The sequence below is a fragment of the Camelus dromedarius genome, chromosome 32 (genome assembly GCF_036321535.1).
Source record: "Camelus dromedarius isolate mCamDro1 chromosome 32, mCamDro1.pat, whole genome shotgun sequence".
NCBI classification, from domain to species: Eukaryota; Metazoa; Chordata; class Mammalia; order Artiodactyla; family Camelidae; genus Camelus; species Camelus dromedarius.
This window is the reverse complement of record NC_087467.1, coordinates 9,017,058-9,044,951: the sequence shown is the minus strand read 5'-3', so window position 1 is coordinate 9,044,951 and position 27,894 is coordinate 9,017,058. Positions and strand designations below refer to the sequence as shown.

The 27,894-nt window shown below is 43.1% G+C and overlaps 1 protein-coding gene across 1 annotated transcript in view; it reads right to left on the bottom strand.

The window, feature by feature from the left end:
• Nucleotides 1-27,894, bottom strand: part of GAREM1 (GRB2 associated regulator of MAPK1 subtype 1) — a 163,547-nt gene that overhangs the window by 29,220 nt on the left and 106,433 nt on the right. The window lies entirely within an intron of this gene.

The window sequence follows — 27,894 nt, the reverse complement described above, 5'->3', positions numbered from 1 at the left end:
TTACTCCCACTCTGCTTTGTCAAAGGCTTCTGAGCGTTATCATTAAAAAAAAAAAAAAAAGTCACCATGGCAAAAGGTTTTCTTGAACTAGGATATATATATTTAAGAATCAGCTTAAAAATGAAAGCAGATTTTTTTTCCTCTTTTTTCGCTTACATTCAGACTTTGTCACCAGAGGCTCAATATCGAATTGAATGGATGCTTACTCACGACATGATCTGGACGTGAAAACTTAATCTGTTATAAATAAGCATTTATAACATTTTGTTTTTAACGGTAAGTCAAGCTGTCATTTAGTTGTAATAATGCCCTCACATATTATATTCTAAAAACCAAGGTCGAGTGACCTGGGGGAGTTGATTTTTTAAAAATTAGTGTTTAAAAAATTTGCAAACATAACAGAATGTAGCGGACCCTCAGCTGTCACAGGTACCCTTGGTTTCAAGAATACCCGGGCGAGGCTGATGGCTCGGGAGCTGCTCTAATTCGCGATGTTGCCGCGACCCACGCGTGGCGCCTGAGCAGAGGAGGCTGACCAGGGGACGAGCTCCCTTCCAACGAGTGAGCCACGCAGCATCTGGAGCAGCACGCGGCTTCCTTCTTGCCTTTTTATTGCTGTGCATGAAATGCATGAGCGTAGACCATACTCTCGCGGTATCCATAATATGGGGGATTTCCGAAGAACAAATTCCTAAAGATGTCAAGGATCTATTAAGCTGCTTGAATATTTGTGATACCGCTGCTGCATTCTAGAGCAGTTGTTTTCAGTTTGGAATAAAAGACCCTGAACAGCCAAGTCCACGACACACTGTTTCTGGGTGGTCACTTTCTGAATGCTGTTTACAATACAACACTAGAGGAAGCTGAAAAGGAACGAAAAGCTATGATGAGGCAGATCTCTGCACGCGTCCATGGGGATCAGGCAGTCATAGGGAAACTTTCATACTTTCATTTATGCTCTCAACATATATATATATTCGCATCTATTAGGTAGAGGCATTATTCCAGATGCTGGAGATGAATCAATAAATAGACCAGTTAAAAATCTCTGGCCTTCAGCAGGAGACAAATGATAAGAACAATAAACGAGTAGAGTATACGTTAGAAGGTGAGAAGTGCTATTAAAAATAGAGCGCGGGTGTTGGGGAGGGCGGGGCAGCCGGAGGAGGCGTGGCTGAGGTGACATTGACAGGGCTGGGCCGTGAGCTCTCACAATTCTAAACACAGGCAGCAGTCTACACAGAGACCCTCAGGAGGAGGGGTTGGTGCGTATTTGGCACCAGTGTGGCTGGAGTGGGCTGAGTAAAAGCTAAGAAGAAAGAGAAAGAAAGTTTAAAGAAATAATGGGGGCTTTGCACTGTTTACAGCTTTGAAGAACTGGTGGCTCTTCGCCTGAGTGGGCTGGGGGGCCCTCAGGGGGTGTGGGTGGAGAAGAGGTGATCTAACCAATGTCACAGAAGAATCACTCTGGTTGCCATGTGGAGAACACACTAAAGGTGCAAGGCACAGAGGCATAGACACCAGTTAGGAGGCCCCTGCAACAATCCAAGTAAGAGACAGCAGGGCTGTGGAAGTCGTGAGGAAATGTCCAGACTCTGGCCTGAGCAAATGAAGGAGAGGAGCTGCCATGAAGTGAGATGGGCAGGTCTGGAGGGACTGGATCTGGAGGTAAGACTGGGAGCTGGGTCTGGACAGGTGAAGTCTGAGACGTCCATTAGACATACAAATGGAAATACCCTGAAAGCTCTCAGATGGACATATGAGTGTGGAGACGAGGAGGACGGGCTGGCCAGAAATAATAAATCTGGCAGTCATCAGCACACGGATGATATTTAAAGCCACGATACTTGAACGATGATGACCACAGGCTTCAATGTAGACTGAGAAGAGGTCTCAGATTTGAGTCCTGGGAGCCTGAGGACTGGCCAGGGGAGTAAGAGGGAAACCCAGAAGTGGTACATTCTAGAAGCCTGGTGATTCAAGTGCCTCAAGGAGAAGAAGTGGGAGTGATGTCAGTCGCTCCCTCCAGGACTGTGAATGAGACCCGAGAACCTCTGGATTAAGCAGCTTGTATTTCATTGGGGACTTTGATACAAGCCGTGGAATAGATGGGCCAAAGCCTGACTGAACTGGCTTTAAAAGAGCCTGAGAAAGGAGAACTGGGAATATAAAGTGGGGCCCCTTCACAGGGCTGCTGGCCTATGAAGGGATTTTCTTTTGTCGTTTGGTTCACATTCTGGGGATAAATTTTCTAGAGTGAGATTATTAAATCAAAGGGTACCACACAATTCTTTATGTTTACCATGCATCGCTATATAGTTCCCCGAAATACCTAAATCAATTTATACATCAATTTATACAATTTATACCAAGAGGCTAAGTTGGAACACAATCTTGCCATCACTGAGTATTTTTAAAATTCAATGCGTGTTAAATAGTATCTCTTTCCTGTATTAATTGGCATCTTTTTGAAGATCAGTGAAGTTAAACATTTGAAATTTTCTTGCGCAAATGTCTGTATAATTATATAATAAATATATTTGACATAGTCAACATTTCTTTTCAGTTCTATAGACATATTGAAGAGCCTGGATATTGGATATTTATACTTAGAAGTCCCATTAGCACCAAATTCAACACGTCTAAATTCAGGGAAGCACAATCCTTGCAGGCAATAGGTACTTAATAAGTGTTTACTGAATACAAGAAAATTACTTGAGTCCTGGGATTGGCAAACAATGAAGCAACACAGAAGTAATTGCAGGTTTTCAAAGATGTAAATAAAATGTGAACTCCATTACTGTATACAAAGTTTGTTTCTGAACAATAGATGAATGTTTTCACTCAACAGAGAAAGAAAGCAATGGTGAGCCTAACAATCATTCAAATATGAATAATGTTCAGAACTTCAAGAAATAGTTTTCAGGAACCAAGCCACCCAAAGAACAGATTAGATAAGCAGTTGAAATTATCTTCCAGGTCTTTCAGCATTGGGATGTAACATACAAGGGAACAAAAGCAGTCAACGTTGAGAGTTCAAATGTATAGGTCCATTTGGTCGGAATACCCAGAACCATCTGACAGAGACATCAGATATTTGCCAACATGTCCAACTACCTGTAATTGCGATTTATGTTTTCTCATTTGTTAGAAGATTTGGAACCTGAACCAATTCAAGCTATCATCAAACCAAGTACAGTTTAGGAAAGCCTATAGAGTCTCTTTCCATGAGTATGAAATAGTTTATTTTAAATTTTTGATCAATATTTGAGAAAAATTTTCCCAAGACAGGGGGAATCTGTATGTATGCCAAGCACTCATTAAGTGGTCTGTAGATGTTCAATCTCCGAGCTAACAGATTACCTGAAAGCTACACACCCAGGAAGGCCAAGGATGTGCCACCAAGTCCTAACATTTCCATATTAAATGAGACATTACCCTATCGAACAGTGCTGCCTCACAGAAATACCATGCAAACCACATATGCAATTCTATGTTTTCTAATAGCCACATTAAAAGAATAAAAAGAGGTGAAATTAATTTTAATAATACGTTTTGTCTAAACCAATACATCTGAATTAGAAGAATCATTAATTAATTTTTTTCTTACATCAAGTCTTTTAAATCCCACGTGTTTTACACTTTCGGCATGCCTTCCTTCACCCTAGCCTCATGACAAGGGCTCAAAAGCCCGTGTGGCTAGTGGTTGCTGTGTTCCTGCGGGTCCAGAACATCTCTGTGTTCCCTTAAAACTGGCTGCAGATACTGTTACTGTCCTTAAAAAAGATCATGCAAAAGAGACAAAATAGGATGTCTCCTCTCATGAAATAAGAGCTTTAGAACTCTTATATGTTCTTTTTCTTGCCCTGTGTGTCATGATCACTGATATTTTGGTTCAAATAATAGAGCCTGGGTTTCCTGATATAAACCACATCTATTCCCTTCACTCCATTTTTCTTCTCTCTCAATTTGGGCGCTTGTTCTTAAAGCATTCTCTAGTTATTTTTCTCTTGTGTCTGTGATCTTTTACTATTAGCAGCCTCAAATATATTTTGGCATAGGGACCAAATGAATAATCACATTTGGTATAGCCCTTGTGTCTGTAGTAAAGCTGAATAAATTCGAACCTTCTAGTCTCACCCATGTTTGTCATCTCATGGACAGGGAGACTTCAGAATCACACATGCATGGGAGCACTTACAAGAAACCATTCTGAGAAGAATTAACACACCCAGATGAAAGAATAAGAACTAAATTAGCAGCTCTAAAATAAAAAGGACACAAAAGAACTTATCTACAAAACAGAAACCGACTCACAGATGCACAGAACAAACTTATGGTTACCAGAGGGTGAAGGGGGTGGGAAGGGATAAGTTGGGAACTGGAAATTTGCACCTCTTGGGGAGTGATGGAAATGTTAGCTATCTTGATTGCGGAGATGATTTCATTGGTGTACACATCTGTCAAAATTCATCAAACTGTACATCTGAAATATGTGTAGTTTACTGTACAGGAACCAGACCACAATAAAGGCGTTAAACAACACACACACACACACACACACACACACACACACACACACACACACACAAGCAGCAGCTAAATATGACCAATGTTTTCATGTCTGAACATGCTGTACATCAGAAAAATTGATGCCTTTCAATTCATTCTTTCAACGGTTTATTGAATATCCAATCCAGTCCGTTAACTTCTCTCTCCTCTTTTCCATATAGTTTCTTCACATTGTCCTGGAAGATTTTAGTTTATGTGTTTCTTTGTGAACATACGTTATTATTTTAAACATTTTCCTGTCATATGTTTAATGGTCTAAAACCAAATAATTATTTTACATTTCTTACACCCCACAAATACCTTTAAAATCTAAATATATCAAATGTCTTAATGCAATGTTTTAAATACTGGGTCACAGTACATATGCAACTTCCTATTAAAGGGGTTGGCAAACTGGTTCTGTAAATATTTTTGGTTTCATGGGCTAAGTGGTCTCTGTTAACAATCATTCAGCTCCGGCAGTGGGGTTCAGAGGCAGCTACAGACAATACGTAAACGAATTACAGCTGCTGTGTTCCAATCAAACTTGACACAAACAGGCAGCAGGTCAGATCTGGCCCGAGGGCCACAGTTTGCTGACCTCTGTGCTGAGGGAAGAAGAGGAAAGCACAGACCAGGGTACTGGCGAGAAGACAAGACGTGAGAAATGAGAATGACCAGTCTTCTTGTTTCTATTCCAACACTCCTAAATAGTTGCACTGACATCCTTTGTAAGGTGGTAGAAACCACAGCCTCAGGTGACCCCATGTTCATCTGAGAACGGCAGCTTTCCCTTTAAATGTAAGTCTGAAACCAAGACGTGTAAGCTGCAGACGGGGATTGTATTAGGAAAATAACACGCAAGAAAAGCAGACACGCCCACATCCTCTCACTGGATTTCATGAGGCCAAATTTCTATGAATTTTTACTTAGCCTCTATTCTTTTGTAAAAGAACACGACACTCTGGGATGAGTCAACTTGCAGGGCTCTGGGAACGATGCTGAGCTATTGTGTTGCTCTGTTCTCTGTGGCTGCCGTCGCCTGGAAGTCGCAATTTGTCAGAGTCAAATCTTGGAGCCAACTTAAAGAGTTAAGAGCCAGTGACCCGCCCAAATGTGAAATCAATTTACATAACACATATTCCCACCACCCCCACAGGGAGGAACTAATTTTTTAACAGACCGTTTCATGAATAACAGAGTCTTTGTGCCACCAAATAAAAACATTTGGAGATTGCCGAAACATCTGTTCTGGGATGTTACTGTCAAAACCCTGTTCCCAGAGAGGGAGGAAACTGCATTGTCTTTCAACAGTTTTGATAATTTCATACAACATCTCCATTGTGAGGGCTGTTTTGTCTGCAGGACCCTGAAACTCCCAGGAACGAATCCAGCACCATGATCATCATCGATCACAGCTGAACGTAAACTGAGGGCAATATGTGAAAACAGAGTCTGGTGCTATAACTGCACTGCTTTCACGATGTGCTTCTACGTTCCATAATCAACATGTTGGCAAGGAATAGCTGTCTTCCATTAAATACCCATTTTTCGGTGTGTGTCCCTCAAGAGAACCACGGTGATGTACCTCGGTAGAGAAGATGCCTTACGCACAGCTGAGAGGCCCGAGGTCCTAGCTGAGGGGACTAGGTTTCCAGCACCGAGAAGATGCTCAAGGGTCTACAGGAACACACACTCTCCTTTAGAGGGAAAATCTCACTTGTCAGAAATGGAAAATAAGAACAAATTTTGCCAATTAAGAAGAGAAAGCAATGCTGAGAAGTGTAGAGATAACAAAGCAAGTCAGAGACGGTCAAGTTCAAGTCTGTCCCGTTTGTGACTGGCTGGGAAGCTGCGGTCAAAGGTCGGTGGGAAGTAAGTTCTGCGTTCCTGGTGAAGACGTGGTCTCCCCGCGATCCCTACCTCCCTGTCCCCATCGCGGCTGCTGGGGTAAATCTCCTTCCAAGGCTCTGGTTTCACTGCTCTCCTTCCCTTCCGCACCATGGCCGACTTTGTGTGGAAATAAAATAAAATAAAATGAAACAAAACGAGAGCCCAGGCCTCTTGTATCCACCTGCGGGCCCATAACTCAAATGAACAACGGCATTTCACTGGCGCTTCCCTCTCCCGGGAGTGGGAAAACGTCATAGAAACCGGCACAAAATTATAACATAAGAAAGCAAGCAACAAAAACGTCAGCAGAATGTCAAAGCAACTCCGAAATGGCTAAAATGAACAAAAATGGTTCAGAGTCCCAGAATGTTAAAAGTGCCATGGCCGTGACTGTGTTACTCCGCCTAGTACCCAGCGTCCTGTCACCCAGGACACCAAGCAGGCGCTTATGAAGGAAGGAATTCTTACTTTTCGTCTCTTGAACCTTTTAGAGACAGCCCGCCAACGTTAAGTTAGATGGTTTCAAGTCAGTTGTGCAAACGAAATATGTTCTAAATGGTTCTAATAACTGGACCTTAAAATCACTTGGGCCATTTTTCTGAATGGGAAGAAATGAGGATTCTCAAGTGACAGAAACAACAAACCAGTTGCCATTTTTTCAAGAAGTAAATAAACCTGGGCAGGAATCTACACCCAACACTCAAGATCTAACTTTACAGATGCTCTTGCATTTGCAACTTTATGGATGCATGCCAGCTGGAATTTCTACAGGATTGAAATGTGAAAGTCGGAAGGCCAGGTAAAAGATACGCATTTTGTTATTTTGAACTGCACCAGCCAATATATTGAGTTTTAAAAAAGCATATGGAAATGTTCACTTCCACCAGCCATGTATGGAAACTCATTTACCTGAACCTTTCACCGATGCGGTTGGTGTTGGTGAACCACTTAGCTTCCCTTTTCTTGAGTGATGTGAAGAGTTTTAAAGATTCACTTAAATATTAAATAGTACCACAGAGTATAGGGTAAAAATTAAGTCTCCTTTCCAATCTTATCCTTAGCTCTTCTCCCAGACACAGCACTGTAATTCTCTTGAACATCCACTAGAGATAGTATCCGATACAGTCCGTCTGCACACATAATGCCGCTCTTTTCAAAACAGTAGGATTCCACACAGTTCTTTTATCACTCCATAAAAACCAGACTCATTCTTTGTAAGAGATACACAGTATTCCACCTTGTGCAAACTAATTTAACCAGTCCCCTACTGCCGGGCATCCGGATTTATCCCAATCTTGTGCAGACACATTGATGCTGAAGTTCATATCCTTGTACCGAAGGCTTGGCGTGCTTAATGCAAGTACGTTGGCGGGAAAATGCCTACACGTGGAATTGCTGGGCCAGAGGGTAAGTGCATTTTCACCTTTGATAGATATTGTCAAGCTCACCTTCATAGAGCGTGTGATACCCCCATGACCAGTGTATTTCCTCATATCTCTCCCTAACACCTGATTGCCAAATTCTTTCCTATCATCAATGCCAATCTGATCGGTGAAAAATAGTACCTCATTGAGATTTTAATTGTATTTTTATTATAAAGGTAGATATAATTATTTTATGATAATTAATTTATAGTTCACATTCTGTTCAGTTTATTACCAATTTTTGAAATGTCTATTCATCTTAAGCATAATTGAAAAATAAAAACATAAATGTGAAATACAACACAGCATTTCTTATTCTACAATCTGATTCCTGACATCACTTCTAGTGAGTTCCTAAATTATGATTTTTTTTTTTTTTTTTTTTTTTTTTGGTGGAGGGGAGTGGAATTGGGACAAAAAGACAGGGAAAGAACAAATCTCAGCACAAAGGCTCCAAACATGTAACTGACAGATAGGAATTAAAGCCAAAGAACAGAAAGAAATCATCAACCAAAAAATAATGAATTTCATCACAAACCATCTGTGGATATTTCTATTTATTTCTCAATCTCCACAAAACAAGTGGTCAGACCCTTGCTTTCAATTCTGAAACTCCATCCTTGAACTTAACTAGACCTGGATTCAAAACTGTTTCATGCTGGGACACATGCTGTAATCAGCCAAGCCATCTCACACCATGCAAATGATTTCCCTATTTGTTGAAAAATGGGAAAATTGTATTTCTCATTGCATCCAGTTGCTTCTTCAGAACTATCAGAAATTTTATGAGGCACAATCATCATAAACGAGAAGGAACCTAAAAAGGTCTCGGATTTGAACATGCTTGCTAACATGTAACGATGGGAAGGAGCGGGCCAGCTTCATCTTTCTTCTCCTGTACTCATTTCTCCCTAAGTCTTTCCCTCTCTTTCCTAGAGATTTCTTTGCCCTCAGCACTCACGGCTACTACTCTGGTTTCGACCCTTATCATTTCACAATGGTATTACCGCTTCGGATTTTAAGGCTATCTCCATCTCTGCCCTTCTACCATCACTTTACTTGTCTTGAAATACAACCTGAATGGCTTTCATTTCACTTAAGAACCTAAGTGTCCAATACACACGTGTAGAAGAAATGAATAAAAAAATGAACGTATAATAGCTCTTTAATTTCTAACCACCAAGCCCAGGCTCCTCTGCCTTAGCTTTCAGGTCCCTCTGTAATCTGGCTCCATTCAGCTTCTGTAAACACTCCCCCACCACCTGTGTAATCAGTACTCCTTCTCTTTCCTTCACCTGTGCTCATGCTCTTTTCTCAGTGTGTGCAAAACTCTGAATCCTTCTAGTGCCCGTGTAAGTTCTTTGCACGACTGTCTTCCTTCTCCTGCTTTCTCGGCTCTCCTGGGGGCCCTCCTCTATCCCCTTGGTTTCAAGGGCTAGCTATGAGCTGATGGCACACCAGCCTTCCCTCCAGCCATCTCTCCTGAATTCCACATTGGTCTACCCAACACCCGGAGCGTATCTCCAACAGTTTTCCCACAAAGATTTCAAAATCAACTCATGCAAAACTGAACCCATCCTTTCCTTTTTGAATCAAGCAGCCACCCAAGTTCAGAACCCTGGGTGGCCACCCCGACTCCTCCCTTTCCCTAATCTCTCACATCCAACTGGTGTCGAGTCAACTCCATTCCCTTTCCCGTCTCCACCACCACTGCATATTCCAACCACATCATCTCTCTCCCTGGCCAGTTTTACCAGTTGATCGCTTTGCCCCTTGACTTCCATTCCAGGAAACTATTCTTTCCATCACTGCTTAAAATTAAACTCTAATCATATTTTAAATGGGGATAATTTGCAGAGGATTTATTTACAACAGGACTCCCGACGATGGTGTGGGTGGGCTGCTGGGGAAGCGCGGTGAGAGACTAGGGATAGTAGCGGAGAAGAGGTCACCACCGGAGGCCTGTGGGGCCAAGGGGAGGGACTAGTTGCTGGAAGGTGAAGGTTATGTAAATAAGGTCGTCTTGAGAAGGGAAGATGTAGCCATTCCCTGGTGATCCTTCAAGGGAGGAAGCTGGAGAATGTAAAGACCTTGACCAGCTTCCTCCCTCGACCTGCCCGTGTCCTGCTGGGGCTGTCTATCCACTGGCTGAACTTTGCTGGGACTCAAAGGGCATGAGAGTCTGCTGATTTAGCCCTACCAGGCAGCTTCTGGGGTGGAGCAGGGTGGAGGCAGTGGAGAACAGATTGGGGGTGCATGCCCTTTCACCCTCTGATTAAAGGACTTAGGTGGCCCTCCACCCCCTATAAAATTTAACGTTATAGAGAATACACAGGCCCTCCAAGATCTGACCTCCACTTTCCTCTCACCACGCTAAAACCCATCTAGATCCAGCCACAGTGAATGGTACCTCTTCTTATACCAAACTCAAGATCTGGAATACCGTTCCTCTCTTCCCAGGTTTGGCCAAGCTATTCACCCCAAACCAATTCACTCATCACCTACTCTGTAAAAAAATCTTATCTTAGGTGTATAACTGATCACACTCTTTAGTGATCTCATTGTCTATTTACAGATTTTTATCCAAGCATGTATATTTTATCGTTCTTATTTGTAAACTAAACAGTAAACTCTCTTAAAAAAAAGAGCTGAGGATACGTCAATCATCTTTTTATTCCCAGTGCCCAAGACTGTGCAAGACACATAGGAGGTACTTAATAACTAACAGCTGAATGAGGGAATGAATTTAAGTATCAGCTCAAGTCCAGTGTCATCCATGAAGCTCTCCCTCACAACCTCCGCCCATGCTGATCTTTGTTCGCGTTTATTACCAGAGTTTAATGTGTAACTAGTCCCTACTTATTTCACTTGTTTTTGTATTTTTCTCTTAGTTAGACCACAAGCATCCTGACAGCAGGAATCATGTCGTCTTCTTCTCTGACAGCTCAGTTTGAGTCCCTACCAGAGACTTAATAAATGCCTGATTTCAAGAATAGGCGTGTAGAGCAGGAGAAATATATATATATATAATATTTTTTTCCCAGAGTCTCAAAATGAAATATTTACATGGCCAGGAATGTTACGAACTGGAAAACTGATAAAAAGGTGAACCTCACAGCTCCAACACATGCTGATTTCCAAAGGCAGGAAATCAGGCTTTTTATGTAAACACATCCAGTTATTAATGGTCTTTAATGGTTCCCTCAAATGAAAATCTCATGTAACCCAGAGACTACCTTGGGTTTCTGAGAGAAAGGAGGGAGTAGCTGTGGTCTGAGCAAGGGCTTGGAACAGTACTGACTGATGAGATGCTATGTGAGTTGGGTAAATACCAGTCAGGAAACGGTCCAGAAATTTAGGTGGGAAGTTTAGTGCTTCCTACTCCCTTAAACTGAAACGATGACTTTGAGCGGGAGGCCTCTGTTTACAGCTTTTAGCATAAGCCTTATGGGCAAGCTCACTTAAGACCCATACAGTTGACAGCCTTCTACCTGCACATACCTGGAGCTGCTCATACTTCTGGCCGGCCACATATATTCAGCCTAAACATGGTAATGGATACCCGTAGGTCTTGCCTGACTCTGAAGGCCAAAGTATGTTAAATGCCAGCGCTGACGAAGAATCAGAAGACAGCATCACATACCAAATGACTGGCTTCTTAAGAAAGAGGCTCGACAGTATGCGGAAAGACAAAAGAGAAAAGAGGCATCTTGGCCTCTGGACCGGAGCCATCTCAGGGTGACTCCACAGCCAGCCTGCTTTCACTCCAAAGGCCTTCACACACACACACACACTCTCTCGCTCAGCCAGCCACGGTGCTGGGCGGGGACGACTGGTGACTTTACCTAAGAGGAAACTGAAGCTGTCAGAGATTAGGGAACACGCCTTTTGTCACAGCAAGTCAACAGCAAGTCCAGCATTGTCACTCAGGTGTTCTCATCCCCAAGCACACCTTTATTATGCTGCCTCCCCAAACCGCCAACACCTCCCTCCTCAGGAAGAGGTCCACAGGGTGAGGGGCTCACCGTGCCTTGTATGTTCCTGAAAAAAGTTCTCAAAGTCAGGAGGAAGAAGCATTATTTACTATTTATATATGCCATGAACTCTTCTTTGATGGGGTTTGGAGGGCTACTCAGATGGTTTCATTTAATCCCCCAAGTGACCCCGGCAATGGATGATGTGATAAACTTCACTTCAGGATAACTTAGGGTGACTGATGCAGGGAAAGTGCATGGTGTCACTGATAATTCACCCATTCAGTGGAAACAGAACCCAGTTCCTCCCTTTAATCTCTGGCACTGGAACTAGTTGCCAGGATGAAGCAGCTGCCTCCTTTCAGGATCAAAACCCCACATTATTAAAAAAAAAAAAATTAAGGTTGTAGTAAGTAAAAAGCAATTTTATTTGAGGTAAGATCCTTTTAGAGAAATAGAAAATGACCTAGCTATCTAAATAAAAACTTAAGAAGGACAAAACTAAAACTTTGATTTTTATTTGGAGAACTTAAAAGTCATATAGGATAAAAAATGAAGAGGAAAACAAAGGTTCATAGAACGTGGGAAGCAGGGAAGAGAGAATGAGGGGAAAAGGAGATATGGAAACAGATTGAAAAAAGAAAATGAGACACAGAAATTGATGCAAGGAAAAAAAAAACACTACCCACAGATAAACACAATTTCAACCCAGACAAAGGAAAGGAAGGCCACCCCAATGCAGACAGACAACATATGGACGAACACAACACAAAACTTTAAAGCTGTGTTGTTACTTTACAACTACAGGCAAAAATGAAGGTCATTCTGCAGAGGTTCAAAGTTGAGGTCTAGGAGTTTTCAACACTATGGTTCTTACGATACATGCTTCTCTTCCATGCCTGATGGAAGTATTTAAAAAGGAAAAAGAGAGCCAAACTGCATGTCCAAAGTGTGGGGAGGGCCAGGAGATCACTCAAGGATTCTAACATTCCATCATTATTCCTCTATTGAAACATGACCCCATTCTTGGATTCTCATTTGCTCCCTTTTCCACCGTCCAACAGTAAACTCCCACACACCAGTGGGACCACGGAGGACAGACCATAATACAAGCAGCTGCTCAAGCTGTGGTTTTCATTAGGAAAAAAAAAAAGGCGGGGGCCTTGATTATAAGGGATTGAGTTTTGAACCTTCAGGCCAAAACTGAAGTGATTAAAACGCCATGTACAGAAACACGAATGGTTTTTTAAAAGTCTGATGTAGGGGGGAGGGAACAGTGCAGTGGCAGAGCGAATGCTTAGCACGCATGAGTTCCTGAGTTCAAACCCCAGTACCTCCATTTAAATAAATAAATAAACCGAACTACCTAAATAAACCCACCTTGGCTTTAGCGCATGGACCCGAAGATGGAAAAGCTAACAAAGACATAAAATAAAAACACAGCATGTAGGTCCTAAAACTGCATTTCTTTAAAAGGTTAGGGGTACATTTTCACCAAATTTTTTAGCTACCCAAAGCAAGGCAATCAAGCCGTACAAAGACGTAGAGGAAACGTGAATGCGTATTCCTAAGTGAAAGAAGCCAATCTGAAAAGGCTCCGTACTGTATGACATTCTGGAAAAAAGCAAAACTACGGAGACAGGAAAAAGGTCAGTGGATTTCAGGGATTAGTGGATAGGGAGTGATGAACAAGCACAGCACAGAGGATTTTGAGGGCAGTGAAAAGATTGTGTATGAGTCTATGATGTGTCAACATCGGTCCATCAGTTTTCACAAAGGTACCACTCTGGTGGGGAATGTTCATGATGGGTGAGGCTGTGTACGTGTCGGGGCAGGGGGTATATGGGAAATCTTTGTACCTTCCCCTTAATTTTGCTGTGGAATTAAAACTACTCTAAAAAATAAAAATAGTATGGGTGTATGTATACATACATACATACATACACACGTACCAGCAGGGCAACCCCTCCCTTAAAGGCTTGCATTTGATACAAGAGCAGAGCTAAGGCGTGACACCCCCCGGAGCCAGGCACGCTCTGTTCTCATGGCTCAGCCCAAGGGTTGTGACCCGCTGATTTGACACGTACTCATTGGTTATCATTTTGCTTCTATGTCTTCACGCGATGGTTAAGCGCATGAACTTCTGGAGCTGAAATCCTGGCTCTCCCTCTGACTGTGCAACTTTGCTCAAGTCATACCTTCTACACCTCCATCTGTCTCCCAATTCCACAATACAAGGGCAATAACCCCAGCATCAGCTCCTGGGCTGATTAAACATACATAAAGGGCTTAACGTGATGAGTGGCACAGGATAAGGGCTCAGTGAACTTCAGAGGGGAGTCAGACGTGACGAAGATACACTTGTCAGAGTGAAAAGGCGTGTAATCATGATGTTCTTCTGAGTGTGTTCCTGGTTAGGAGAAAAGTGTTAACTCCTTGTATTAACCCTGGCAAAACTCCTGCAGAGGAGGACCCACTATAAAGCATTATTTGATGAAGCTTTAAAAAGGGGCACAATTGGTAGTCGGGTAGATGGCAAGCAGAGGGGAGAAAGAAATACAGAAGATGGGGGGGGGGTCTGTGTGGAGCACTGCTGAGCAGGTAGAGACCCGGTTCTGGGAAACACAGAGGATGGGAGTTAGCAAATGGTATCTATCGTTTCTAAGACAGGCTGCCTACTGAACCTTCTCCTCAATAAAGAGCAATTCCAATTAAAATGTCTCAAGCTTAGAATACAATCACTCTAATATATTTGTGACCACAGTGACTGCAGATGAGAGACCCACGCTTATTAGAATGTAGTCAAAACCGCAGTAAAAAACGGAAACTAAAAGGGAAAAAGCCCTGCATGACCCAGAGCCCCTCATTCTTGTTAAATCTTTTTCTTTTCATTAAAAAAATAAGGAGAAGCGATCGCCAGGCTGTTGCCCTGAGACCTGGGGCTCCATTTTTGTGCAAGTGTTTCACGAAGGGCACGCTTTCAAACGGTAAATACACGCTTCGGTCCGACCCTCCAGAACCAGCGGAAGGTTTTCCCCGCCACCCCCTCACGAGAAAGAACTACTCTTCCTCCTCGCGTTTGCTTTGGTCTCTGGGGACAAAATGCCCCTGCCCTGGCTCCCTGCCTCCAATGCTTCATTTTCATCCAAAGGCCTCCACTTTTATCCACCGCAGATGGAGCTTACGGAGCCTTCTCCAGTGACTTTCAGGTTTGTGCCTGTTCCATGTTAAACAAGCCGTGGTGCGAGTGCAGGGCTGCGCTCAGGAAAATATTCCGTCCAACGAGGGCAGTTATGTACACAGGGCTTCTTCTGGCAGGAATGTCTGATGGGATAAACAAGGCTGGAGAGAAAAAGGACTCTTACAGAGGGGAGTGACTTTGTCAGAGCATAGAGATACATTTCAGATAAAAATACTCTTGTTTCTAATGTCAGATCGGGCTTTGAATGAACCTAAATCCCTGGGGAAAGTTTAAAAAGAACAATAAGGAGTCAGCAACTGTGATTTCTGAAACTGAACTAAAAGGACATTCGATTTTTTTTCCTTTTTCTGATTTTAGAATTTTATTAAAAATAAAATCCCCAAACCTTTAAAGTGCCAGGGATGTTAGAAGGCTATTATAAGAATTTATAACATTTAAGAACCTATATAGATGCTGAATGGAAATGATGGCTAAAAATCTATCAATGAAATAAGACATGCAATCACCAGAAAATTGGTAGATTATACCCTTCTTGATACAGAGGCTTAGCACTGTCTTCATTAATATTTGACCCCTAGAAGAGGGATAAAAACCATATTTAGCCTTGTAAACAAGACTATTTATAGAAAATTCACTGTACTAAGGTGGTGATATCTCACAACGAAGAAAACAGGTTATCAGTGAAAACAAACAGGAATTGGAATACTTGAAACAGACACCTACTCCACAGGATTGTTGCAAGGATTAAATTAAACCGTGTGTGTACAAGAATACTCAGCAAAGAGCAGCGTGCACTCGATTAATAATAAGATGATCAACAGTGTTTTTCTTATTGTCAGTGAGACAGGAAGGAAGTGGGCAGGGCACAGCCATTCAAGACACAGCAGTTAACACCAAGACGGTGGAAGATTCAACTCCCAGTAGACCTTGGGATCCAAGATGGCGGGAGATTTGACTCCCAGTAGACCTTGAGTTTCATTATATGCCCACTGCAGTATATTAACATGGTAAATGGCACTCCCACAGGTGCCACGACAGTTCCAAGACTAACCATAAAAGGTCAAATAGTGGGTAGTGGCCCAATTCCTGGGAATACCTGTTCCTTCTCCAAAAGTAATTGGAATAATCCTTCTACTTGTTAGTATATGAAGCTACCGACCTCATAAAAGCTAACAACCCCCACACCTCGTGGCCTTTCTCTTGCCTTCTGGAGCAGCCTGCACTCTGTCTATGGAGTATGTATCTCTCTGAATCAATCTACCTTTACTCAACGGTGGCTTACTCTTGAATTCTTTCCTGCACGAAGCCAAGGACCCACACTTGGCGGGGCATGTCCCAGGGGCTCAATCGAGACCTGGGACACAGCCATCCTCTTGCCCCACATTTTTTCCTGTATCATCAGGATTCAATAAATATTAAGAATAAGGGCTGAGTTTCTTTTCCCTCTCCCTATTTCAACTATTAGCCAAACTAATACAACAGTTCAAAGAATATGATTTATTTACTTCCTACTCTGAGGCAGTGTGCAAAGTGCTAAGGATATTTAAGGCACTCAAGATTTCAGGGGAGAAAAATACTTAGAAGTCTCTATGTTTCTTTGTCTTTTACTTACGTACACTTGAATTTTTCCAATGCCTAGCCAATTTTTAAGACATGGCTAATTTAGGTAGGGTTGCATGTTTCTTTTTCATGCTCTGTAAATAATTCATAAATCTAAAATGACTAGATGGTTGATAAACCTAATCACTATAGGATATAGTGGGATGGGACCTGAATTTATACTGGCTGATATGGTCAACTCCCTGTAAGTAGAACAAATAATGTCAACAAATAGCTTCTTCCAGCAATTACACTCTTATTTCCACCTGGAGTCCAGCTGAAACTTTCCAAGGCCAGAATTAAGGGTGTGTTGACATTGTTTTCCTGAGTGTTATTCTTTCTAGTCACTGAGAAGCAGCTTACTCTCCTAGCCTTCTGAGTCATTTCGATTTACGCAAACATTTTTGAGGAATGAGTGAAATTCGAGAGGATTAGGGAAATGGAAGACATCTTTACATTACATGACACAGACACTGGAAATGGTATTTATCAACGATTGGTGTTGGTAGAACTGGCTCACTGTACAGAGAAACACTAAAAATGAATCCTTATCTGACACCGCCTGTAGACAAGGAAGGACTTCAGAAGCAGGAACCATAGGGCCAAATAAAGATTACACCAAAACTAAGGATTTCTGTTCAACAAAAGATATTGTGGGAAAAGTTGACAGAGAAGTGACAGAACAGATGATGGTGCAAAGCCTAAAACTGAAAAGAGATTTAAATCTGAATTATTTGAGGAAATCCTGCAAATCACTAAAAGAGACACCACCGCCCACACAACTATGGGCCAAGAAGATGAACAATTTACTAAGTGAGCTACTCTAAAGACTAGTAAGCACGCGGCAGGAAGCTGAGGAGTCACATAAATGCAAGTTGAGAGCTATTACTTCACACTTATTAGACAAAAATGATCAGTTCCTAACGTGGGCAAGGAATCCTGTTGGACTGTGGTGGGAGTCAGGCTGGGGCAGCCATTTTCGAGGGTGATCTGGCCCTAGATAGTCAAATGAGTTCTACATATTTCTAAGGCCCAGTAATTCCACCCCTGGGCACTTGTCCTCCAAAAGTGTTCAAATAAGAGCGTAAGGAGGATGCATGAGGATCCTCACAGCAACATGATTCCTGCTGCCCGTCCTTGGGAGAGCATCCAAACACATCGTAAAACAAGAATGGACTTTAAAAACATAGCGGATCTTTAAAACACAGTGCTTTGAGATCTGCAGATACTAACTACCATTTATAAAACAGACAGACAACAAATTTCTTCTGTAGAGCCCAAGGAACTATATTCAATAACTTGTAATAACCTATAATGTAAAAGAATATGAAACTTTTATGTATATGTATGTATATATGTATGTGTATGTATATGTATGTATGTATATGTATGACTGCAACATTATGCTGCACACCAGAAACTGACACAACATTGTAAACTGACTAAACTTCAATAAATAAATAAATAAAAAACACAGTGCTGTGTGGGAAGGAAAAAAGAAACAAGAGATTTAAAACAGTACAACGTATGTAAATCTAAAATATTTGCACACAAACCACTGCACTTCTGTAAAAAACATATTCGAAGGAAAAGGGACAATAAATCCATTTAAATGGTTGCATAGCGGAGGATGGGAGGGTAAAGGACTATCAGGATGAACCAGGATAAAATAAACTCTTCCCCCACACTTTTATTTTTAGAGAGAAAACTCTACCCCTAGTGGTTTTTTTTTTTTTTTTTAACACTTGTTTAATGTACCAGGAAGGAAAGGATAAAGGACAGAGCTAAGGAGGAAAGAAGGGAAGGAAAAAAAGAAGAAAAGAAGGCAAAAGTGTGAATGTCTCACAGGTCAAGCATTGGGTTTGATCAATACATTAAAATATTCTTTCTTGAAACAACAGCTGCCTTCCAGCCCGCTCTTCAAAATTCCATACAGGTCCCCACAGAGGTACATTCTGACGTAACCAGATCCCAGCCTTTGAGGTGAATGGGAAATACCTTCCAACCTAATCGAGCACTTTCGCTCACAAAAAAATTGTGCCTCCTTCTTTCCTTCTCATCAAACTGATGTCATACTAGGTCTCCACCCCTCCACCCTCGTCAATTCTATTACCATTCATTTTGGGGGTAGCAAAATTCTAATCATCTCAAGAACATTTCTCTCCCACACTGAACCCATAAAGAATGGTGTTGGGGTAACAGCCCTCCCTGTGTTATGCTCTCCATACAATAAGAACTTCTCAACTGGTTTCAGAGACTGTGAACAATTTACCACTGTTCTATGCGGACCACGGATTCCTAAGCCGACCAAGTTGAAATCCCTAGTCATATGGAAATTGGTGAAAACTGATAATGGCTTTCAGGGACGTATCCAAGTGTATATTAAACTTAACACTGTGTAAAAAGATGAATGTGGGCAAAATAGTGGATTTACGATCTCACTGTGGAAGTAAAATATTAATACGTGGAATATCAAACAAGAAAATAAGGCAACACAGCATTTAATTCTAAAGGAGGGCAGGAGGTAGATGAGTGGGTGGGGTTGAGGACTGAGACTGTTTCTAATGAGTTTCCAGGTGATGTTGCTTCTGCTCACATGGAGGCTGAGAACCCCGTAACAACTCTGAACAGAATGGGTATTAACTATTAGAGGAGAGAGTGATCACAAAGGTACTGTTGGGGTAGAGGAGAAACTGGGGCGCCGGGGAGACCCTGAGCGTGGGCTGGGCTTTGGGTGACTAGAGGATGTGGAGGTGGGAGAGGGAGGCGAAGAACCATGGAGATGCTGAGAACACCTGAGCACGGAGCCGTGGATGGAAATGACAAGCAACAGTGAGAGCCCCATGGGCTTGGTGACAGGTGGGAAGACAGGTGGGTGGACTCGACCTACTGCCAGGCTGTGAGCCGAGGACGGACCGGAACAAACTGCTGCCCTGGATGGACATCCCTCCAGCCCACGGGGCGTGCACCTTGCCCGGTGTCCACCCTGCACTGCGACTCCTCACGCATAGAGCCGGGAGACAGCACAGCCAAGGGCCCTGGCAGACGAGGGCTTCGGGCTGCCCGCCACACGTTCGTAGCACTTCATCACAATTCCAATTAAGTGAGAATTATACAAGGAGCTGTATAAAGTGCGTTTCTCCCAGTCACATGTGAGAGCTGGGGCTGTGTTTTTAGCCTGCTGCCCTGCGCTCCTCTGCAGTACAGACAGACACAACGAATGAATGCGTGCCGGACGGCAGACCCAAGCTGTCCCTGGTCAGGGCACAGTGAACTCCTCCCGGCTCCCAGTCTCTCTGTTTCTCCTTTAGACTCAGGGCCAAAGCCTACACTAGCCAAGTATCTCTCACTCCTCCCCCAGACAGAGCCAAGGTTTCACGGTGCAGGGAAGGCATTCCAGAACCAAGTATTGCAACTCCAAAAAGTGGGGAGCAAATTAGAAGGAAAGGCACGCGAGTCTCCAGCCACAAAATCCCCAAGGGAGCTGCCCTCACAAGGCAACCTGGATTGACAATCGTTCCCTCTTCCTAAAGTGCAGGGTCGGTCCTAGGGTGGCCAGAGAGGAGGAGGGGAAAGGTCCCACCTCTGGGCTGAGCATGGTCCCTCCCACTGATTGGGCAGTAGGCTTTGAGGACCACATGGAATACGCCTAGAAAAAGAGTCCAGTGTGGTGCTTGGCACTGAGTGCTTCATACATGGAAACCACCTTCTCTGAGCCCTTATCGCTCGTCCCTCATACGTGTCTCTGGAAGTCTGCCTGAGCCCTTCCCTGGGAACAGTGGCACAAACAAGAAAAAGTCCAACCAATGTGGTGGTTTGGGACAAGGACCGAAGTGACTATGACAAAAACAGACACCACACGGTTTAGGGGGAAATTTTTTTTTCTTTCATTAAGTGGAAGCTGAGATATTAATAAAATAAAGTGGAAGTGTATTCAGCGTGCTGAGGAAGTTTGGGATGAGAGAGGTCAAGAGTAAAGAGTCACCTGTGGGAGGGGACAGTGGAAGCTGTGAAGATTGGGTTTTCTATGGAGACAGAGAGACGGAGCTGCGGGGGGGGGGGGGAGAAACAGGCACTGAGTCTTCAGGCTCACACAGCAGGGATGAGCCAAAGAAGACAAAGAAGGAGTGGAGAAGCCAGGAGAGAGGACCGTCACGGAGAGCTGGACGAAGAGTTTCAAGGACGGTTCCTGCTGGTGTTAGAGTCAAGGAGCAGAAATGGAAAAGACCAGGGCTCTGACCATTGCGAGTCATTATGACTTCAAGAGCTGGGTTCCGGGGGGTGCAGGCTGAGAGACCCAAGGCCCTACAGGCATTGCTGGGATCCACTTTTCCAAGTCAGAACTTCAAGAGTTCCTGAGTAATTCACGTTACATCTCCAGCTAGGTATACTAGTTCCAAAAAAGTGGGAACCTAGCCTGCTCTTCATTCAGAGGAGCCCCAAATCCTGCATGTCTGTGTGACTTTCCGTGGCCAGGCAGCTGGCTCATGGCAATAGAGCCTATCCTTGGCATCATTAGCTGCTCCAAATACTCCTCCTGGGATGACAATGACACCTCATCTGGTGTTAGTTTCCTTTTTTTTTTTTAATTTTGGAAATTATTTCTACGTACTCATCACCAGTGTAAATAATGGGGGTGGGGAGCAACTGTGACTAGTCTGCAGAAAAGACTCCGATCTCTGTAGGCTGGAGTATGATCTGTAGAGAGAAGGGGGAAGTCTATTTCTGTTCCCCCTAAGCCTGAGAGCCACAACCACACAGGCCGGCCCCTGCAGGGCTCGGAGGACAACTCAGGGCAGGATTCATCAGGGATGCTGAGGACCATATTGTACACCCAGCAGTTAGGAACACTGTGAAATGACAGTCAGAAAGAAGCAGGTGTCTGGAGAGAGAGAAAGAGCAAAGCCCCACACAAGCTGTAACCGAGCCAAACGCTTCAGCTCCCAGCCTAATTCAGCCACTTTCCCATCAGAAAAATCTGTAAGAGGAGAGAGAGCTTTATAGATGGCTTAGACCAGACCCCCAGGGGTGCAAATCTCCAAGGCAGTTCTGCTGAATGATGAGAAAGCCCAGTGGTATATTTAGACTCACTGGGAACAGCTTTGAGACAGATGACACCCTGAGATGTCAGAATTGTTATTTTTGTAGAAATCAAACCTGCTGCCGAGTTTTTATTTACCCAAACCTCTCACCTTAAAGGAAAATTACATAGAAAAGTGAAAATACCCCAAAACAGTGACATGTTGGGGGGAGGATGGCAAAGTGAAAGCGGGATGGTACTGACACTTTTCTAGCCCAGGTAACACAGAAGAGAGCTCTACGTGGCAGCAGACAATTTCCTCTGAGTGGGGTTCCACTTGGGAAGAGGGAGACGGGAAAAGATGGAGCTGTTTTGGAGGACACAGGCTGTCCTAACATGACATAACTTATTGCTTATATTTTTGCTGTGTTTTTTTTGGGGGGGGGGGGGCTATTATCAATGTAACTTTGACAGGAACTAAGGCTATCTCAGTCTTGTCTCCCTTCTCCTTTATAACATCTCTCTTGAGCTAAACAGGGAAATATAACTCCTGTTAGATCATCTTCTCTGCCTTTCAAAAAAAGATAATTGAATTATTTTATTATCTTTAAAGAAAATTTTTATTGAAGTGTAGTTGATACTTCCCTGCCTTTTCTCAGTGAAAAATCCTATAATTCTTTCTATTTCCCTCCTCCTGGCAGATATGGGAAACAGTTTGGGGTAGGAGATGGGTGAGAGCCATCGGGAGAGTTGACAGAAATACCAGGGACACCTGTACCAGCCAGGGGTGGCTGATATCACTCTATCTCTGCCAGCGAATGCCCACCCCACCAGGGGAGCTTTTAGGATCGCTCTCTGCGCCCACTCCTTCCTTCCTCCTCAAATATAGCCACCCATCCCCTCCGCCTGCTGCTAATTTTCAAATCGGCATAATGATTAATGACCCAGGCGAGAACTTAATTTCCTGTCCAGGAGTACAAGGCTGATTTCCAATAAAAGAACTCACTCAAGACAACTATTTCCTCTCCACAGCTTCTAATCTCTTATTCAGTTGTGGGCATTCTTCCCTCTCAGTGTGAAAGCAGAATCAATTTTTGAAACTCCATTTGGTAAATATTCCAAAGAATCACAGAATGTTAACGCTGGCAGGGACCGTAAAGGCCATGTAATTTGACCTCCTCTTTTCTCACAGTTCAAGCAGGACTTGAGACGAAGGCTCCAACCAACATCCTCTCTGTGCTCGTGGTCAGGCAGCAAGGAAAGAGGGAATTACCATCCTTAAAGCACACAGCTTGGTCCTCACTGGTCTCATCATGGAGTTTCCTTTAATGAAACAGTCTATTTTGAACTGGGGACTAATCACCATGGGAGAATATTTCTGTAATTATGGGCTCAGGCAAAACAAAACAAATGTCAGTGAAACCCTCCCAGTACAGCAACACAATTACCATGTTCAGTTACCTCTGGACTCCTTAAAGACCCACTGCGGATGTAGTGAGTTGTCCTGATTTGGACTACACGTCTCCATCACTTGTCTTTATTTCTCAGAGACAGATAATGCCACTGCCTTCTGTGAAATTAATTCTGAAATGCACAGGTTCCTCAGCCAGATGCTAAGGGCTGCATCCTCCGGTACCTTCTTTAGATGCATGATTTCCCACAGACGACTGTGGTTACAATTCAGGAAGTGCTTCCTAGGCTGACGCCTAAATTATCTGAGGTTCACAAGTGAGGGTGTACAAATGGACAGGAACGGGTTGGGCTGATGGTGGGTTAGAGATAGCAGAGTGACCACGGTGGCAACAGAGCGTGTTGGAAGCTGTGAACGTGAACACGGGACAACGAGCAATGGACGTGAAGTGAGAAGACCCCAGCTCTCCTTATTAGTTGTGTATCCTTCCCCAAGCATTTTATTCTTTTTGAAGCTAAGTTTCCCTTTCTGTAAACTAGCAATAATTAATTGCTGCTGGAATGCTGTAAAAATCATATTAAATAGTATGCCATCCAAGCACCAATCACACGGCACCTAGCAAATGCTGGTGCTCTAGAAACACTGGTTGAATTTAAGTATCTTAATCCCCTCACATTATACTTTCTTCTTAGTTGAAACACCTTGATGGCCATAAAACATGCAAACACAGGGATTTATAGCATTTCATCATTCAAGTTAGCATATAGCAACCATAAGATGGATCAAACAAGGCACATTTGGCTCCGACCTATTCCTCACTCAAATCCTCTGATGAGCTAAAAATCAAATACAGGTTCATAAATGGCCATAGAACTTCATGACATCAATCTGAACACTGTAAAGAGGCAAAGCTTGAAGACTAGAAAAAATATCGGCTTCAGATCAGAAGAGCCCTACATGACTGGCAGCAAGACCTTGGAGAGATTATTTAACTTCCCTGAAATGTACCTTCCTCATCTATAAAGTGAGAACCCTACCAGCGACTTCACAGGTTGTTATGAGGATTAAGTAACATTAGTAGAAGTATGTAACACAGCCAGCTAGAATCAGTTCCCCGACTCAAAATAGATGACTGAAAATGATAATTGCTGAAAATGCGCAAACCAGGGGTCTCTAGGTGAATGCTCTTCCTCTGTTTCCACTTATTTTATAAAACCACTGTTCTACCTACTGCAGAGATTTATCAAGAAAATCCGATGAGATAATCTAGGGAGAAGTTCAAAACTACTGGGCATGAAATACTGCCTCTATATTCAAGGCAAAAACATATATTATATTTTAGTACTGTCTCTGGGAAATCAATCCCTGGAAAACATATGCTTTATTTTTAATGGCCTGTTTTCTAGCTGCAAAAAGTTCCAAAAGGTGCCAGAACTGGGACTCACACAGCCCTATGCAATGTTGTTGTGCAAGACCAAATGGAGCTTTGGCTATGAACGCAACCAAGGCAGATGATGTTAACAATGAAATTTTTTTTTTTTGAAAAGTTACTATATATATATATATGTGTGGCTAATGAATACACATTTTGCACTACATCAGCATCTGGTAGACAAGCTTGAAAGTGGTAACGCAGGAGAATTCTGTAGTCTGTGTGCTACTAGTCAGCTTACCCACGTAGGAGTGAGATCACCGCCTGAGGTTCATTGCTTCTCATCTATGTTAGTCACGGGGAAGAAGGACAAGCTTTGCTCTCATGACCTTTGAGATCTAGCTGATCTAAGGCAGAAAGTCACATTTTCAAAACTCAAGTCTTCACCACTAATCCGATAATGAGTAGGGATACGAGCCTTCAAAATGGCCAAGAGCTAGACAGCCAGAGAATACCTCCAAGGGTTAGAGAATGTCTTCACAGGACGTTATTTTCTACTGAAAACTCAGTTTGTGCCCCAACCTTTCCCAGCTGAAAATTAGTGGGTGGTTTGCTCAATCATCACCCAGAGAGAACTCAGCCAGCCTACCACTCTCAAGTTGGATGGTACTTCTAGCCTCACTGAGTTTCTTGGAGACAGTATTTTGAATTTCCTTGGTTGAATTGCAAAACACATTAGCTAACTAACCAAACACACTGGAAGGAGGCGTAACATACGCACCAAACCTGGCAGATGTGATGACTGCGAAAACACTCTTAAATGCTACGGGGCAGCAGGGAGGGCGACCCAGAGAGCGAAGGAGGTGGTTTCTTTAGAGTTTTAACACTTATTTGCCCACAGATATAGTCACCCATAAGGCAGAACTAGAAAGGAATGGACTGCAAACCTAAATTCCTCCAACTTGAAATAGCCACAGTCTCAGAGGCATCATGTAAAGCATATAATCTGGTAACATGTTTTACTTCTCCTGTCCTGAATTCAGGTAGGAGTTCTATATGTATTTATTCTCATATTCATTCATATTCTCTCTCTCTCCTCTTCCCTTTTCCTTTAGAAATAAGGTTTTTTTGGAACAAGGGGAAGTGAGAGAGGGAAAGGCTCAATTTAAAATGAAAAGACCCAGGTCCAACCCAGCCACATAACAGCATCAATTTGGCATGAAATCTAATACTGGAGCTTCAGTTTCCTCATCTGTAGAGTAGGAAAAAAAAAAAACCACATGAAATGCTGGTTTCTGGGTGTGAGTGCATGCACTTAGCTTTCGAAAGGCAACATGAACTGCAAAACAAAACAAGGAAACCAGGATGCTTAAATACCTCTAAAGCAATAGCAAAGCTCTTAAACTTATGTAAATAATAAAAGCCTCTGGTTCCTTAAGGCTCTCAAAATTTCGGATGTTTTGGGCACTTTAAATACAAGCGCTAGATGATCAGGCTGCCTTTCACAGACCTGCAGCACTTCAGAGCTCTCCTGGAGCAGGCTAAGGCAGAGAGAAGGGCAGTTTGCTGGGTATGATGGTTAATTGTGTGTGTGTGTGTCTACTTGGTTCCCAGATGTTTGGTCAAATATTATTCTAGATATTTCTGTGAAGGTATGTTTTGGGGTGGGCTCAACATTTAAATTAATAGATTTTGAATAAGCAGATTGCCTTCATAATGTGGGTGGGCTTCATCCAATCAGTTGAAGGTCTTGAGAAATTAGACTGAGGTTCCCTGAGGAAAAGGGAATTCTGCCAATGGACTGCCTTTGGGATCAAACTGCAACTCTTCCTGGGTCTCTAACCCACAGATTTTGGACATGTCAACCTCCACAACTGCGTAAGCCAATTCCTTAAAATTAATCAATCAACCAGTCTCCCTCTATTTTACACACACACACATCCTGTTGGTTCTTTTTCTCTGGAGAAGCCTAATATACTGGGTTTCACTCTTCTTGATTTTCTCTAACACTAAACCATGAAAATTTTGTTGTATATCTTCCTTTGGTTCCACACCGGTTGCTGATGTGAGTGCTGGCCCTGCAGCCCCTGATGAATGGCTGAAGAGGCACACCTCCTATGATGCCTGCATCCCTACTATGTGAAAACACGGTCCCAGTGCTGCAGGGAGATCTCAGAGGGCAGAAATCACACTTGCGTATATATGAGCTTCTCTGTAGCCCTCTAAGAAGAACTTCTAAAATAGAAAAATTCTTGATGAGTTATCTTTTGGGGCAAAGGAAATTTATAAAATATCTAGAGCCCAAGTCAGTATATTCTAAGCTACACAGCTGTGTAATTTGGGCAAAACAGGCAGAAAAACTGGCATCTCTGGATTGAAATTTCTTTACAAAAGACAATGGGCTTGGGCTGAACTTATGGGAAAGTTTGCTGTCTGGACCACCCATCCACACCTTCAGCATCCACACCCACATTTCCGAAATCTCTCTTTCTGTGTCTCTGTGTCTGTCGAGTTCAGTCCGCTTTAAGCCTCCACTGGACAATTCCTCAAGGATGCTTCACAGGCATTTAACATACACAAATCTCGTTTCATTGTAGTACTTTCTAAATCTGATCTTTACCGTCTGTTTCTTAACTTCCTGAATGAAAATTGCAGTCCATAAACTAATACAAAGCAGGAACCTGGAAATTCTCTTCATCACCCCAACATGGCTCCACCTCCACCTCATCACACAGTATTAGTCCTTCCATCCCAGTATTTCTCAAAGCTGCTTCCTCTGCTTCATGTCTGCTGCCTAAATTCTGAACAATTTTCATCTCGGCATCGAACTACAGTCTGGCTCTGTATTCTCCTCACCCATCCACCACACTGGTGTTGGAGTGACCGCTCTAAAATGCAACCTAATCCTATAATCATGGCCCTGGCTAAAATCCTTCACCAGCTCCTCCAAGACATCTGGATACAACTCAAAATCCTTGGCAGAAATGACAGTATCCTTCCAACTGCAGCAGCTCCCTGTCCCTCCAGTGTCACTTCTGCTGGGTCCCCATGGAGCCGAGGGTCTCTCCACACTGATCTGATTGGTCTTGTGGTGCATCCTTTTCCTCCTCAGTTTGGCAAACTGCTGTGCTAGGCTCTGGGGATAGAATGGTGAAGAATGCAGACAATCTTAGCCTCTTAGAGTTCCAGGGATGGGGAGTCAGTTACTAAACAATCACTCAAAGAAATAGGTAATTACAGCTTGGATAAATGCTGTTAAAAAAAAAAGTTCTATGACATCAGGGGGATCTGGTCCTGTTGAAGGGGCCAACGAAAGGGCTTCCTGAGATGTCACTCTGACCTGAGACCTGCAAGGTGCGCACAGGTCAGGCTGCAGGAAATGAGAAGACTGGGGTGACTGGGGCATTCTTTCTCTTTTTTATAGCTGAGTAATATTCCATTGTGTGTC